The sequence below is a fragment of the Neomonachus schauinslandi genome, chromosome 9 (genome assembly GCF_002201575.2).
Source record: "Neomonachus schauinslandi chromosome 9, ASM220157v2, whole genome shotgun sequence".
Classification (NCBI taxonomy): Eukaryota; Metazoa; Chordata; class Mammalia; order Carnivora; family Phocidae; genus Neomonachus; species Neomonachus schauinslandi.
The window spans coordinates 117,705,229-117,723,852 of NC_058411.1; the positions used below are offsets into that span (position 1 = coordinate 117,705,229).

The 18,624-nt window shown below is 36.4% G+C and overlaps 1 pseudogene; it reads left to right on the forward strand.

Annotated features, from left to right (window-relative positions):
- The first annotated feature begins 906 nt into the window (after nucleotides 1-906).
- Nucleotides 907-1,825, forward strand: LOC110572229 (annotated as a pseudogene).
- The last annotated feature ends 16,799 nt before the right edge of the window (nucleotides 1,826-18,624 follow it).

Genomic DNA, 18,624 nt, shown 5'->3' on the forward strand with positions numbered 1-18,624 from the left:
TATAATATAACATATATAATATATATGATATATTATATATTAATAATTAATATGTATAATATATATTATTTTATATATTATATATAATAAAATATTATAATAGTAATATTATTAGTTAAAAATATATATAACCATATATTAGTGAAAAAATATATAAGCATACATATTACATATATTTCACTCATTAGTTGTGACCACTCCTTAGTGAAAAAAATGTATATATAACCATATATTACAAAATACACCATATATACAAAAATTCATGGTGTATTTTACTTTTCATCAATGTTAAAAATTTACTTTTCTCCAGACAAATAGCATGACAATAGCATAGATAAGTATTTAAGGTACTGAGTGTCAAAGACAAAGATGTAATTCAATAACTAGAAGGACAGATTTGGGTACTCAGTAGTTGCTCCAGCAGCATTCACCACTTTAAACATTAGTTTCCTCACACATACTATGAATGTTATAAATACACCCCCCCTTACACGTTATTAGAGGGTTTATGTGAGGTGAGACACTATATAGAGAACAATTATCTCAGTGCCGGGCATACAGGAAGCACTTAATAAGTATTAATCACCAGTCCCATAAACTATTTGGCAAAGATTTGTCTTGAAAGTTTCTTAAAAATCAATAAGAAAAATACAAAAATATCTATAGAAAAATGAACAAATGAATAGCAATTCACAAAAGGAGAATAAAGAAGAGTATAAGCATATGGATAAATATGTATGTAATAAACATGTAATAATAATCAAGTGAAATAAATAAATAACAAATGTAATAACAAAACCAGTTAAAACTACAATTAAAATCCATATATTGCATATAGCGATATATAGAATATACACTGACAAAAAATGTAATCTCTTGTTTCCCGGGATTTGTGTTGCGGTAGCCATGGACGCTTTGGATCGAGTCGTAAAGCCCAAAATGAAAAGAGCCAAGAGATTCCTTGAGAATAGAGAACCGAAACTCAGTGAAAATATTAAAAATGCTATACTTTTTAAGGGGGAAATGCAAATTCAATGGTGACACAAGTACTTAAAATGTGTATGCACTGAAAAAACCATATCGAGTTCTGTATAAAAAGAAAAACATTACAAGACCATTTGAGGATCAGACATCATTGGAATTCTTTTCAAAGAAGTCAGATTGTTCTTTATTTATGTTTGGCTTCCATAATAAGAAGTGGCCAAATAATCTAGTAATAGGTCTTATGTTTGACTACCATGTGCCGGATATGATTGAATTGGGTATCGAGAAGTTTGTGTCTCTAAAAGATATTAAGAATAGTAAATGTCCCGAGGGAACAAAACCCGTGTTAATATTTGCTGGTGATGATTTTGATGTAACAGAAGACTACAGAAGGCTAAAAAGTCTTCTTACTGATTTCTTCAGAGGCCGCACAGTACCAAATATCTGCCTGGCTGGTTTAGAGAATGTTCTGCACTTCACTGCATTGAATGGGAAGATTTACTTTCGAAGCTGTAAGTTGCTGTTGGAGAATTCTGGTTGTAGAACACCAAGGATTGAATTGGAAGAGATGGGGCCCTCATTGGATCTGGTTCTGAGGAGGACACATCTGGCATCAGATGATCTTTATAAATTATCTATGAAAATGCCAAAAGCGCTCAAGCCAAAGAAGAAGAAAAATGTCTCCCATGATACTTTTGGTACAACTTATGGAAGGATTCATATGCAGAAGCAAGACCTAAGCAAACTACAAACCAGGAAAATGAAGGGGTTGAAGAAGCGACCTGAAGAAAGGATAACAGAAGACCAAGAGAAAAATCAAAGAGAATTAAAAAAAAACTGATGGAACTTAGCCAGTGACTATAATGTTATTGCAGTCTGTTTACTTAAGAGAATTATCAATCATCAGTCAAAAAAAAATGTAATATCTTTGGTTCAAATGTGAAGAAAAGACACACTCACTTAATGCTTGAGGGAGAGAGCTGTCACCTGCTTTCTGGGGCACAGAATCAATACTTTCTGGGAACCTCAACAAGAGGCTTGCCATTTGTACTGACAGTTCCATTGTTAAAACCTCATCCGAAGGAAACAAGTAGACAAGATGAAAGTGATGTTTTAGAAGTTCCTACGTCATAATTTTGTTATGGGTAAAAATTGGAAATTATTGTGTAACTAATCATAGGAAATAAGTTAAATAGATTATTGTATAAGAATTACTATTTAGGCACCAATAATGATTTTGAAGTTTATTAATTTTTGGAAATATGTTAATAATGTATCATTTAGTTTATTATGAAGCCAATTACAAACTCTCATTCTCCCAGAGTAACTTGTATATTGAAAGTGACCCTTGAAAAAAATCAATGGTATACCCTAAAATGATAACAGTATTATTTTTTGTTGGGTACAAGTCAATCTTATATTCTTTATTATTTTCCTACAGTGATATTTATCATTTGCATAATTTTAAAAGATTAAATAAGGAAAAATACATTAAAAGATAAAGGATCTATATACATTGTTAATTACTGGTCATAATATATGACATTTGCATTCATTTCTTATCTTCCAATTACCAGCAAAATGATACATGTTTTAAAGTTTGATGATGCCTAGGTCACTGTCTTAAAATGCATGATGATTACTACAGTGGCAACAAATAATCATATTTTTTTTTAAGATTTTATTTATTTGACAGAGAGACACAGCGAGAGAAGGAACACAAGCAGGGGGAGTGGAGAGGGAGAAGCAGACTTCCCGCTGAGCAGAGAGCCCGATGCGGGGCTCGATCCCAGGACCCCGGGATCATGACCTGAGCCGAAGGCAGATGCTTAACGACCGAGCCACCCAGGCATCCCAACAAATAATCATATTGTTGTCAAGTATTTTGATAAGTAATTCTTTTTTTTTAAAGATTTTTTATTTATTTATTTGAGAGAGAGAGAGAGCATGAGTGGGAGGGGACGGGCAGGGGGAGAAGAGGAAGCAGACTCCCTGCTAAGTAGGGAGCCCTGGGCCCCATCCTGGGACCACAAGATCATGACCTGAGTGGAAAGCAGATGACTGAACCACCCAGGAGCTCTGATAGTCCATTCTTGATTACCATTCCTCAAAATATAGTAATCAATGTCAGTAGATCAATACCTTATATTAAAAAATACATTTTAAGGGTATCACTTAGAATTATAACTGACATATAGAAATATGAGAAGGACATCTTTAGACAGTATAAGCAAATTTGCAGATTGCTTTTAATAGAAACATATGACTTCTGATATCAGCCCTGACATGTAAAGGAAATTGGAAGTAGTCACTGCCATTTTTCCAAACAAGAAAAATCTGAACAATGTGTAAATTCACAGATTCTTTTAGAGGCATCAGAGAAGTGAGGTTCCAGGGCAAGCGACTACCCTGAAATCTGGAGATACAGAGTATAGGAGTCTATGAAGAGAAACAGCTGATCCCTGCATCTTGGAGCAGAAGCCACTAATGCCATAATCTGGTTGGAACACTCAAAGAGAAATTTGGATCAATTGCTGGAGACTGAGGGTGGAATAGAGTAAGACTGAAGGCCTGCTGAGGATCTGAGCCACAGTTTGGGGGTGACTCACACTTTTGTGGATTTTACCTCCTGAAATGCCACCCGGTTCTCACAGTGCAGATCTGAGAAACATTTCCTAGTGGTTCTGCCATGAAGAAGGGAAAATTAACTATGCAGAATTACTCCCAGAGCCTTCTCTCTAACAAAGGGAGGCCTAGTTTCCAAGGACAATTTTACCTGAGCCTCATACTACCCTTATCACCCTGAGATTTGATCACAATACTATGAAATGCTTATTTTCCCCCATACCTGACCACCATACCAGTAGGGCTTCAATAGAATCACAGTGAATTATAGTGGACAAATCTGAAAGACACAGTCTCTAAGGAAGAGTGAGCAGGAAGCCCACATTCAAGAGGGGAGACAAAAACAAGGACACTAGAAGAATTTGAAACCCCTGGCTCCCCAGGCCAACTTCTATCCAGATTAACATAAATTCTCACACTCAAGGCCTAGTTACTTCAGCTTTCATTACCTGACACAAGTCCAGCTTTCAACAAAAAGTACAAGGAATGCCAAAAGGCAAGAGTAAAAGCACAATCTGATGATGGTAAGCAAGCAACAGACCCAGGCTCAGATATGACACAGGTCCTGGAATTACTCGAGGACATTTAAATAGCTATGAATAATATGTTCAGGGATCTAATGGAAAAAAATATGCAAGAACAGATGGATAATGCAAGCGGGAATGTGGACATGCCAAGAAAGAATCAAAAGGAAATGTTAGAAATCTAAAAATAGGAACAAAATTAAAGAATGTTTTTCATGGGTTTATTAGTACCCTGGGCATGGCCAAGGAAAAGCTGAATGATCCTGGGGAGAACAAGAGAAAATGATAAAATTGAAATGCAAAGAGAATGAAAATAAACAGTGGAGCCATTTAAAAGGTGTAACATACACATTATTGGAATATGAGAACAGGAAACAGAACATAGAATATAAGAAATATTTGAAGTGAGAATGTCTAAAGTCCAAAATTAGTAACAGACACACCAAAGAACAGATCCTAGAAGTTCAGAGAATTCAAAGAAGGATAAATACCAAAAAAAAAAGAGCATGCAAAAGACAAACTGCAGGAAACCAAAAACAAAAAGAAAATCTTAAAAGTAGCCAGAAGAAAGATGGGACACCTGGGTGGCTCAGTCAGTTAATCATTTGTCTCTTAACTTAGGCTCAGGTCATGATCTCAGGGTCATGAGATCCAGCCCCGTACTGGGCTCTGTGCTGGGCATGGGGCTTGCTTCTGATTTGCTTTCTCTCTGCCTCTGCCCTACCTGCCCCCCACACCATGCATGGGCTTCTCTCTCTTTCTGGAAAAAAAAAAAAAAGGATAGCTAGAGGAAGGAAAAAAAAAAAAGTACCCAAAGTGGAACAAGGATGAGAATTACAGTGAACTTTTAGTCAGAAATCATGCAACCAAGAAAAGAGTGGAATGAAATATTAAATGTGTTGAAAGAAAAAAAAAATCAAACTAGATTTACATATCCAGTAAAATTATCCTTCAAATGTGAAGAAGAAAGTACTTTTGAGGTGAACAAAAACTGAAGGAATTTATCATCGAGAGACCTGCTGTACAAGAAATGTTAGAAGAAATTCATTAGGAAGAGGGAAGATTATACAGGTCAGAAGTTTGGAATGACAAGAAAGGAAGAGTATCAGTGAAGTTATAAATTAAGATAAAATATTTTATTTTTCTTATCCTTAATTGATCTAAAAGATACCTATTTCTTTAAAGTGGTAATAGTAGCAATGTATTAAATGATTATAGCACATGAATAATTCAAATTAATGACAGGTCAGAATAGAAATTGGGAATATTCAGTTGTAAGATAACTGCATTGTATGTGAAGTAACATATTGTCATTTGAAGACAGATTTAAATTAGTTAAAATTTATATTGTAAGACTATATATAGGGATGCCTGGGTGGCTCAGTTGGTTAAGTGTCTGCCTTCGGCTCAGGTCATGATCCCAGGGTCCTGGATCGAGTCCTGCATTGGGCTCCTTGCTCAGCGGGGAGCCTGCTTCTCCCTCTGCCTGACGCTCCCCCTGCTTGTTCTCTTTCTCTCTCTCTCTCTGACAAATAAATAAATAAAATCTCTAAAAAAAGAATATATATATAGATAGATAGATAAATTTAAGAAGAGTATCTATTTAAGAAAGCCCCTAAAATATTTTTAAAATAAATATTATTGATATGTTAAGAAAAAAGACAAATGGGATCATATAAAATGCTCAGTTAAAGCACAAAAAGCAGGAGGGATAAAAAAGAAACAAAGAACAACTGCAATGAACAGAAAATACTTACAATGTTTGTAGATATTAATCCAACTACATAAATAATTACTTAGGCAGAGAATGACATAAATATACCAATTAAAAGGCAGCAATAAACAGACTGGATTAAAAAAACAATACCCAACTATATGTTGTCTATTAAAAAAATTCACTATAAAAATAAATTTACAGGTTAAGAGCGCCTGGGTGGCTCAGATGGTTAAGCGTCTGCCTTCGGCTGGGGTTATGATCCCGGGGTCCTGGGATTGAGTCCCACATCAGGCTCCCGGCTCAGCGGGGAGCCTGCTTCTCCCTCTGACCCTCTCCCCTCTCATGCTGTTTCTCTCTCGCTCGCTCTCTAAAAAATAAATTTAAAAAAAAATTTACAGGTTAAAAGATGGAGAAAATATATGCTGTCTTGGTGAATAGTGTCCACCCCAAGGTCATGTCCACACAGAACCTTTGAAAGTGACCTTGCTCAGAAATTACCATCTTTGTAGATGTAATTAATTAAGATGAGGCTGTACTGGATTAGGATGGGCCCTCAATCCAAAGTCTAGTGTCCTTTAGGAAGTACCCTTGAAAACACAGGACACAGAGACACTCAGGAATAAAACGCAATAATGGAGGCAAAGATTGAAGAAATAGGATTGCAAGCCAAGGATCATGAAGGACTGCTGACAACCACCAGAAGCTGGAAGAGGCAAGGAAGGATTCTTCCTGGAGCCTTCAGAGGAATCATGGCCCTGCTCATAACCCTGCTCTCATTCTGGCCTCTAGAACTGAAACAGAATAGATTTCTGTTGTTTTAAACCACCCATTTATGATAATTTGTTATAGTGGCCTTAAGAGATGACCACATGTGCTAACAATCATCAGAATAAGCTGGAATAGTTATAGTAATTTCAGATAAAGTAGACTTCAGAAGAAGGAAAATTATCAAGGATGAAATGGGGTATTACATGACAAAACAATCCTCACCATTAAAGCCAAGACTAGTCTACAGAGAAACGGCAACTAAATATAATGCGGTATTCTGAATGGGATCCTGGAACAGAAAAAGAACATTAGATAAAACTAAGAGAATCTGAGTAAAGGATGGACTTTATTTATATACAGTATTAATATTGGTCAATTGTGACAGATATACCTACCATACAAGATGCTAATAACAGGGAAAACTGGGGTGCAGTTTATATGGGAACTTTCTGTACCTTTTACACAGTTTTTCTGGAAATCTAAAATTGTTTTAAAATAAATATTGTGTGTGTGTGTGTGTGTGTGTGTGTGTGTGTGTGTGTATCCCCTAGGGGAAACACAAGACTAAATAAGAAAAATTAGAAATATGACATTTGTAAAAAATTCTACCTTAGTAAAAATGTTGTATTAAAATGAAAACCTGAATATCATTTTTTCATGCATCAAGTGCTCACAGATGAAAAAATTAAATGAACATTTATGTGGGTGATCTGAATTGGTCACTGTCATACTCTGCTCATGTGAAGGAAACTGTTATAACCTTTGGAAAAAATAATTGGTGATATTTATAGAGGTTTTTTTTTTTTACAATGTCCATACCATTTAACTAAGTAATTTCATTCCTTGAAATGTTTCAGAAGGAAAGTGTCAAAATGGAAACAAAGGTTTGGTACCAAATGTCAGAAATGAGACTTATAATATTGAATATTAAATATGACATGCCTTGCAAAATGTCTCAACAACCAACATTTTCTTAGTAGAAGTCCACTTGATTTTTAATAGCTTATCTTTATAGGACATATGTCAAGAACCAAGCAGAACTGGAGAGAGCTAGGTTGCTAGTTTTTGGAGTAGTTGATTAGGACAAGCCAAAGTGAAAGTAGCTGTTAAGCCTTGAACCATAACGGCAACGTTCACAGAAACAAGAGGCTAAACAGGAGAAAGTTTCAGCTCCCACATGTTTCATTTTTCCTGTAGCAGTGCCAGCAAGGCCCAGTGGATTAGCTCTGATGTGGGGTCATCTCTTTGCCTAAGGAGCCCCAAACAAAAGGCTCCTGACATTTTTTGTACCCAGAGGCCAAGAAGAAGAAAGGAGAAAGGGCTAGTAGTGGAAAGTACCGAGCCCTGAGTCAAACTGGAGAATAGTATCCTCAAGGTCATCTTCTCCTGATAAAAAAGGGGAGGTACTAGGGAAGATTTTAGCTGAGAGACCCAGCAAAGAGGCCTGCAAATGGAGGTTCCTGGGAGAGGAATACAGATATGCATAAGAGCAGGGTGGTGGTGGGCTATGTCCTTGACTCAACTCCCCTGAGAAGCCGCTGCACTCTGGTTGCCACCAACCTAGTGTGGAGAGGACCTGCCAGGTAGAACTTTGTAACTGCCTGTGATTGGGCCTGAAAATAATCACACATGGGTTTTAGTCTGGAGCTGGAGTCCTCAATATGCTTGTATTTTTAAAAATGCTTTTCTGTTGCTGTTTGCATAGGGGAAAATATATTTATGTTCCCAAGCACAGTATGTTTTTTAACAAAATGGCATGTGGTAAAATTGTTAAGTGACATCCAGTCACAATGGATAGAACACTAGCATTATACAGAGATATTTTGAGAAGAGTGTCAAGAATCAAAAGGGGGTGGGCGTCAGAGAGATGCAATGTTACTGAGTGCAAAGCAGCTGTTTGTTAAAAACCACATTTGTTGGGGCTCCTGGGTGGCTCAGTTGGTTAAGCATCTGACTTTGGCTCAGGTCATGATCCCAGCTCCAGGGATTGAGCCCTGCTTTGGGCCCCCTGCTCAGCAGGGCATCTGCTTCTCCCTCTCCCTCTGCCCCCTTCCCACTCTCTCTCTGTCAAATAAGTACATAAGATCTTTTTTTTTAAAGATTTTATTTATTTATTTGAGACAGAGAGAATGAGAGACAGAGAGCATGAGAGGGAAGAGGGTCAGAGGGAGAAGCAGACTCCCTGCCGAGCAGGGAGCCCGATGCGGGACTCAATCCCGGGACTCCAGGATCATGACCTGAGCCGAAGGCAGTCGTTTAACCAACTGAGCCACCCAGGCACCCAAGTACATAAGATCTTTAAAAAAAAAAAAAAAAAAAAAAGGAAAACACCACACTTGTTTGATGCACAGGAAGCAATGTTATAAGCTTTTTATATCCTGACATTAGAGATTTTTGCTTACGTACAGATGGTTAGGAAGTTAATTGGGAGTTTTAGATGGATATATACTACAGTATAGTCTATCTCACTTAACATAATAAGAGTCTCCTGGTTACAATGTTCTAGCCAAACATCTAAAATTCAGGGACAGGCCACTGACCTGAAGTGGGAGATGCCTCTATATGGGTTATTAGGGGAATCTGTTAATTCCAGGATTCATACAATGGTTAGTTACTGAATGTCTATTAGGGCAAAAGATGAAACATTATTTTATATTCAAACAATCGGTGAACTAGAGATTAGATCTAGAAAACTACTTCTAATTCAGCACAAAGAGAAAATGAGATGGAAAATATGGGAGTTTTATAGTCAGTGTTATAGGAAACCATTAATGTAAACCCTGATGTGAATCCTAAGAATTCCAGAAAGATATGTCGGAGAGCAGAGGTCAGAGAAGGCAGGAAGGTAAATATTATAAGGGGTATGTTTTCTGGAACTTATTACATTCATGACTTCTCAGACTGAATACTCACAAAAGTACATAGAATAAAAAGAAATCACACACAGACTCTCCTTGGTAAATATGTAGAATATCACAATTTCCATGAATCTGACCAAATTCTAAACAGTTAGATAAGCTTGAAGAAGTACATCAAAGACACAAAAAGGAAAAAACATAAAATTGCTATCAGTTTTTACAAACAGAAAAGAGGCCTGAATGCAATGAGCTACTATTACCAAACTATTGTTAGGAAATTTTGGCTGTCCAGATATTTGACAAGGCCTGTCATATTTAGTATTCAATATATTTTTAAAGATTTTATTCATCTATTTGTCAGAGAGAGAGAGCATAAGCGGGGGGGGGGGGCAGCAGGCAAAGGGAGAAGCAGGCTCCCCACCAAGCAAGGAGCCCAATGTGGGACTCAATCCCAGGACCTCAGGATCATGACCCAAGCCAAAGGTAGACACTTAACTGATTAAGCCACCCAGGCATCCCAATATTCAATATTATAAGTAAGTCTCATTTCTGACATTTTGAAGGTTAAGCCTTTGTTTCCATTTTGACACCTTAATACATTAGAATTCTATATTTAGCAAACTAATATTCCAAAATAAGGACAAAATAAATTAATTGGTCAAATACATAGAAAAAAAAAGAACAGGATCCCAAGACCCCAAATAGTCAAATCAATCTTGAAAAAGAAAAGCAAAGTTGAGGTGTCACAATTCTGGACCTCAAGTTATATTACAAAACTGTAGTAATCAAAGCAGTTTGGTACTGGCACAAAAACAAACACATGGATCAATGGAACAGAATAGAAAACCCATAAATAAACCCACAATTATATGGTCAATTAATGTTTGACAAAGCAGAAAAGAGTGACCACTGGGAAAAACACACTCTCTTCAACAAATGGTATTGGGAAAACTGGTCAGCTATATGCAAAAAAATGAAACTGACCACTTTCTTGCACCATACACAAAAACAAATTCAAAATGGATGAAAGACCTAAATGTGAGACCTGAAACCACAAAAATCCTAGAAGAGAGCACAGAAAGTAATGTTTTTGACATTGGCCATGGCAATATTTTTCTAGATATGTCTCCTGAGACAAGGGAAACAAAAGTAAAAATAAAGTATTGGGACTTCATCAAAATAAAAATCTTCTACAAAGTGAAGGAAATAATCAACAAAACTAAAAGACAACCTACAAAATGGGAGAAGATGTTTGCAAATGACATATTCAATAAAGGGTTAGTATCCAAGATATATAAAGAATGTATACAACTCAGCACCAAAAAAACCCAAATAATCCAATTTAAAAATGGGCAAAAGACATGAATAGATGTATTTCAAAAGAAAATATATAGATGGCCAGCAGACACATGAAAAGATGTTCAATATCACTCATCTTCAGGGAAATGCAAATCAAAGCAAAATAGAGATATCAGGGCGCCTGGGTGGCTCAGCTGGTTAAGCGACTGCCTTCGGCTCAGGTCATGATCCTGGAGTCCCGGGATCGAGTCCCACATCGGGCTCCCTGCTTAGCGGGGAGTCTGCTTCTCCCTCTGACTCTCCCCCCTCTTGTGCTCTCTCTCTCATTCTCTCTCTCTCAAATAAACAAATAAAATCTTAAAAAAAAATAGAGATATCATATCACATCTGTCAGGATGGCTAATAGTGTTGCAATATATCAACAGTTTTAAATGCCTCATAAGAGTTGAGAAGTTTTTGGGATGCCTGGTTGGCTCAGTCGTTAAGCGTCTGCCTTCACCTTAGGTCATGATCCCAGGGCCCTGGGATGGAGCCCCACATCTGGTTCCCTGCTCTGTGGGAAGCCTGCTTTTCTCCCTCCACTCCCCCTGCTTGTGTTCCCTCTCTCTCTGTGTCTCTCTCTGTCAAATAGGTAAATAAAATCTTTTAGAAAATAAAATAAAATAAAAAAATAAAAAAAGAGTTGAGACGTTTTTTAATGTTTTTAGATATCAAAGTTGGTAAATTCAGGAAAGATCTATTAATTATATGATTCAAATATTTATTTTAAATGTTTATTTTTGTCTACTTCTTTTGCAAATGCCTGAGAAAGATTTGTTAAACTTTCTTGTTGCTATTATTGCATCCATTTTTTCCCTTTCATCCTGAAGATTTTTAACATTATGTCTTTCTGTTTTAAGTATATGGCACCTAATAAATCTACAATGACCTTTCATTGCTTATTGACACCCTTTATCAACAAAAGTGAGTTGTTCCACTTATTGCTATTTGCACTATTTTTTTGATATTATAATGAAACTCTCTTTCAGTTTACCTCTAATAGCAACAACTATTAGATATTTCTTATGGATGGTATAATTGGAATCAGTTTTCTGTCCTTACTGATAATTTTTGTTTACTTTGTAGAATTCAATATTATATATTGAATTATATATATCTAATGTATTGGAATGTCATGGAATATTATTCAGCCATAAAAAAGAATGAAATTTTGCCATTTGCAATGACATGGATGGAGCTAGAGAGAATTAAAGCTAAGTGAAATAAGTCAGTCAGAGAAAGACAAACACCATATGATTTCACTCATATGTGGAATTGTAGAAACAAAACAAAAGAGCAAAGGGAGGGACAGAGAAAGATAATCCAAGAAACAGACTCTTACTTGTAGAGAACAAACTGATGACTACCAGAGGGGAGGTGGGTAGGGGGATGGGTGAAATATGTGATGGGGATTAAGGAGTGCACTTCTCATGAGTGGTGATGTATGGAATTGTTCAATCACTATATGGTACACTTGAAACTAATATAACACTTTATGTTAACTATACTGGAATTTAAAAAACCCCAAATGCCAAAATCTCTTTCTGCACTGATGAAGTCCTAAAAAAATAAGTAAAAGATATAATCATTGAAATCACTTCAAAATAAGAATAAAATCTATGTAAATATTTTAAATAAGACTATAAATTACTATACTTATAATAATAGAAAAGGATGCAAATGTAGAAAGAGAAAAGTGAAAATATCACAGTTCTTTTCATGTTATGTAATAAGAAAATAAATATAATTCCATATGGATATTGTGCATTTGAGAAATACATATTCAAACATTTTTTTGAGAATGAAAGGAAAGTAATTCATAAAATCGTACAAGAAAAAACTCATGAAATCAATGATGCACAAGAAGGAGCACACAAAAATAAAATCCAGGAAATTTTGATTCACAAAAATGTAAATTGATTGAATTCTACAAAGTAAACAAAAATTATCAGTAAGGACAGAAAACTGATTCCAATTATACTATCCCATAAGAAATATCTAATAGTTGTTATTAGAGGTAAACTGAAAGAGAATTTCACTATATCAAAAAAATAGTGCAAATAGCAATAAGTGGAACAACTCATTTTTGTTGATAAAGGGCATCAATAAGCATTGAAAAGTCATTGTAGATTTATTAGGTGACATATACTTAAAACAGAAAGACACAATGTTAAAAATCTTCAGGATGAAAGGAAAAAAATGGATGCGAACATAATGGCAACAAGAAAGTTTAACAAGTCTTTCTCAGGCATTTGCAAAGAAGTAGACAAAAATAAACATTTAAAATAAATATTTGAATCATATAATTAATAGGTCTTTCCTGAATTTACCAACTTTGATATCTAAAAACATAAAAAAAAATCATCTCAACTCTTACAAGGCATTTAAAACTGTTGATATATTGCAACACACCAATAAATTGAAGATAGAAAAATACTGAAGACATTTTCTGATCTGCAGAAAATTTGGTATATAATAACAGCATTGCAATTTTTAAAAAATCACAACAAAGGGGCGCCTGGGTGGCTCAGTCAGTTAAGCAGCTGCCTTCGGCTCAGGTCATGATCCCAGGGTCCTGGGATCGAGCCCCACGTTGGGCTCCCTGCTCAGTGGAGAGCCTGCTTCTCCCTCTCCCTCTGCCTGCCTCACTACCTACTTGTGCTCTCTCTCTCTCTGTCAAATAAATAAAATTAAAAAAAAAAAATCACAACAAAAAGCAAAGTAAAATCCCTATCATTCAGAAGTTTAAAAATTTTTTGGCCAAAGATAAAATAAAATTGGCAATCTAGAGTACCATTTCATACTGAAAACCACTAATATAGTCAAAGCTGATTCAGAAGGAAAGTCATTGACTAATGCAAAACAAGAAATAGAAATTTAATAATTTTAACATTCAAATCAGGAAGTGAAAGGAAAGGTAATAACAAATACACACAAATAGAAATAAATTAATAAAAATTAAATTATAAAGTATTTGGAAAGCAAAAGAAAAATAGAAATGACATTAAATCCAGTATCTTTTTTAGAAAAAAAAGTAAAAAATAAAAACTGTAATCTATTTTTTTAAAAGACACAGATACATGAAATTGCATATAGAAACACTGCTATTTCTGTTCAATATGTGAAAATCTGTAAATTTGTAAGGCAGTAAAGATATTCATATAATCTTTATAGGGGTGCCTGGGTGGCTAAGTCAGTTAAGTGTCTGCCTTGGACTCAGGTCATGGTCCTGGGGTCCTGGAATCAAGCCCCATGTGGAGCTCCACGTCAGGCTCCCTGCTCAGCAGGGAGTTTGCTTCTCCCTCTCTCTCTGCTCCTCTCCCCTGTTTGTGCTCTCACTTGCTCTCTCTCTCTCTCTCAAGTAAATAAATAAAATCTTAAAAAAAGATAATCATATAATTTTTATATACCCCCAAAACTAAAATTCATCACAGATTAAAAACAAGAAAACCCATAATGAAGTTTGAATTGAATGATACTTCCTTAACATGCTAAATAATATCTATTCTTATATGTATTATATAAATCATATCTTTTTTTTAAAAGATTTTATTTATTTATTTGACAGAGAGAGAATGAGAGACAGAGAGCACGAGAGGGAAGAGGGCAGAGGGAGAAGCAGGCCCCCTGCTGAGCAGGGAGCCCGATGTGGGACTCGATCCCGGGACTCCAGGATCATGACCTGAGCCGAAGGCAGTCACTTAACCAACTGAGCCACCCAGGCGACCATATAAATCATATCTTAATATGAGGAATTATATATTTTCTTTGTTATATTTGATTGTAAATAAGTTGTCAAGTACCACTGAAGACAATTGACAAAAGTGTCAACAGTTATCACTCATGTTTAACATTGTTCTAAAAATATAAGCCAATTTAATGAAAAGAGCTAAATGAATATGACACATAACAATTAAAAATGAGTACACATTTATGTTATTTCAGATGGTATATTCATCTAAAATATCAGAAAGACTAAATTTTTTAATATTTAGAATTAAAAGAAAAAATTCAGTAAGTTCTGCATTTCAAATTAGCATATAGTCAACAATTTTCTTGTAGGCTTCCAATATTTTCAATTAAAAAATATATTGTTAAGCTTAGAACTGGGAAGGAATGTGTGGAGTCGGTGGATGATGGGATTGGATTAACTGCTAATGGGTACAGGCCTTTCTACAGTTGGAGGAAAATGTTCTGAAAGAAGATTGTGGTGGTGGTTGCAAAACACTTTGAAAGCAAAATTAAAACTAGAATAAAAGCAGAAAGAATAACACAGAAAAAGCAGGAGGTAGACATTTTTAGAATATAAATCATTTTTACAAAAAATTAACACAGGACAATCCATAATCATTTGCAATGTAATAAGAATAAGAAAATGTTTGTCCTTGTTTGAGGGTACAAGCAGATATAAATGACCAGTAAATATGAAAAGATGCTTAATTTTATAAGTAAACAGGAAATTGCAAATTATTACCACACTAATATTTCATTTTATAACAATGGCAAAAATGTAAGTCTTGTATTACAGAGAATTGGTGAATATATAGATCAAAGAGAACTTTTAGTTCCTGCTGTTGTAATTGTAAGTTGATAAAGTCAATTTGGGAAATAATCTGTCAATATTTAGTAAATGTGAAGATGCACATATCTTTGGATATGACACACTATATGTGTATGCTTATATAAATGTAACAAAGCCACAATTATTAATAGTGATGAATCTAAAAAATCATAATCATAAGGGTTAAAAGCAAGTTACACAGAATATGAGGTTTAAAAACAATTTAGTTCTCTAGGACACATCCCTATACACATTACTATGTCAAGTATAGAAGTCCTAGGGGGGCAGAGCAAGATGGTGGAGGAGTAGGAGACCTGGATTTCGTCTAGTCTCAGGAATTCAGATGGATAGGGATCAAACCATTCTGAACACTTACAAACTCAACAGGAGATCGAAGAAAAGAATACCAACAACTCTCTCATCAGAAAAGCGACCACTTTCTGGAAGGTAGGACGTGCGGAGAAGTGAATCCGAGGCAATATTCGGGAGGATAGACGGCGGGGGAGGGGCCTCCCTCGGCCGCTTCTGGCAAGTGATAGAACCACGAAGCACAGAATCGGAACTTTTAAAAGTCTGCTCCACTGAGGGACGTCACTCGGGTGGCTAAGCGGGGGGTGGAACCTTCCGGGACAGTGGGGTCTCAGGACCCTCGGGGTCACAGAAAGACCGGGGATGCCTGAGTATGGCAGAGCTCCGAGGTAATGGAGCAGGGAAGCCGGCTGCAGAGGCAGAGCCCAGGCGCGGGCTCTCAGCTTGGGGTTGCCATAAACCATGATCCGCGGCACAGTCAGGCCCCTGCTCCTCCAGCAGGGACCCAACAAGCGGCAGATCCGGGGAGACTCACCTTCCTCCCCCGGGAGGAGCTGCGCGGGAGTGCACCACAGGGATCTACTGGGTTTGGAGACTCCACCCGGGGTCGGGTGCCAGAGATACAAACGCGTGGTCACAAGCCGGTGAGCACGGAGTGCGGCCGGAGACCGGGGAGACGGGAGTGACTGACGGCTTTTCTCTGGGGGCTCACTGAGGAGCGGGGCCCTCAGTTCTCGGCTCCTCCTGGGCAGAGATTGGGAGGCCGCCATTTTCACTCTCTGCCTCCAAAGCTGTACAGAAAGCTCGCAGGGAACAAAAGCTCCGGAGAGCAAACCCAAGCAGATTACTTAGCCGGGAGGGGCAAAGGCGGGGCAATTCCGCCTCCGGCAAAGACATTTGGAAACCAATGCAACAGGCCCCTCCCCCAGAAGATCAGCGAGAACAGCCAGCCAAGACCAAGTTTACCGATCAATGAGAACGGCAGAACTCCAGTGCTAGGGGAATACTGCACATAGAATTCATGGCTTTTTACCATGATTCTTTAGTCTCTCAAAGTTAATTTTTTTAACTGTCTTTTTTTCTTTTTCTTTTTCTTTTTTTTGAATTTTTCTTTTTCCCTTTTTCAACCAACATCTTATCAATCCCTTTTTTTAAAAAATATTTTTATTTTTCATTTTTAGAGTCATATTCTATCCATTCATAGTAGTTACCCGTATTTTTGGCTTATATATATAAGTTGTTCTCTCTTTAAAATTTTGAGATAGTTTCTTCTAAAAGATTAAAATATACCCTAAATCTCTAGTATGTGGCTTTTTCTACTCGCCTGCCTGATCACATTCTCTCCCTTTTTTTTTCTTTTTTCTTTTTTTAAATCCTCTTCTTTCTTTTTTCAAACAACTTCTTACCAATTCCTTTTATAAAATTTTTGATAATTTGTCTTTAGATTCATATTTCATTCCTTCAACATATCAACCCTTATTTTTGTACATATATGTTTTTCTTTATTTAAAATTTTGGGAGGCACTTTCTTCTAAAACACCAAAGTTCACCCCAAATCTAGTGTGTGGCACTGATCTATACACCAGCCTGATCATATTTAATCACATTCTGGTTTTTTTTGTTGTTGTTGTTTTGTTTTGTTTGTGTTTGTTTGTTTTTATCTTTATCTTTATCTTTTTCTTCTTTTTCTTTTTTCTCTCTTTCCGTTTCTTTTTCCACTGCTTCAGGTCTTTTCTGATTTGCTTAGAGTATATTTTCTAGGGACGTTGTTACTCTGCTAGCATTTTGTTCTCTCATTTATCTATTCTCCTCTGCACAAAATGACAAGATGGAAAAAATCACCTCAACAAAAAGAACAAGAGGTAGTACCTACTGCCAGGGACCTACTCAATACAGACATTAGTATGATGTCAGATCTAGAGTTCAGAATCTCACTTTAAAGATACTAGCTGGGCTTGAAAAAAATATGGAAGTTATTAGAGAAACCCTTTCTGGAGAAGTAAAAGAACTAAAATCTAACCAAGTTGAAATCAAAAAGGCTATTAATGAGGTACAATCAAAAATGGGGACGCTAACTGCTAGGATAAATGAAGCAGAAGAGAGAATGAGTAATATAGAAGACCAAATGATGGAAAATAAAGAAGCTGAGAAAAAGAGAGATAAACAACTACTGGATCACGAGGGCAAAATTCAAGAGATAAGTGATACCATAAGACGAAACAACATTAGAATAATTGGGATCCCAGAAGAAGAAGAAAGAGAGAGAGGGGCAGAAGGTATAATGGAGCAAATTATAGCAGAGAACTTCCCTAATTTGGGGAAGGAAACAGGCATCAAAATCCAGGAAGCACAGAAAACCCCTCTCAAAATCAATAAAAATAGGTCAACACCCCGACATCTAATAGTAAAACTTACGAGTCTCATAGACAAAGAGAAAATCCTGAGAGCAGCTCGGGAGAAGAGATATGTAACTTACAAGGGTAGAAACATTAGATTGGCAACAGACCTATCCACAGAGACCTGGCAGGCCAAAAAGGACTGGCAGGATATATTCAGAGCACTAATGAGAAAAATATGCAGCCAAGAATACTCTATCCAGCTAGGCTGTCATTGAAAATTGAAGGAGAGATAAAAAGCTTCCAGGACAAACAAAAATTAAAGGAATTTGCAAACACAAAACCAGCCCTACAAGAAATCTTGAAAGGGGTCCTCTAAGCAAAGAGAGACCCTAAAAGCAACATAGACCAGAAAGGAACACAGACAATATACGGTAACAGTTACCTTACAAGCAATACAATGGCACTAAATTCCTATCTTTCAATAGTTACCCTGAATGTAAATGGGCTCAATGCCCGAATCAAAAGAAACAGGCTATCAGACTGGATTAAAAAAAAGACCTATCGATATGCTGTCTGCAAGAGACTCATTTTGGACACAAAG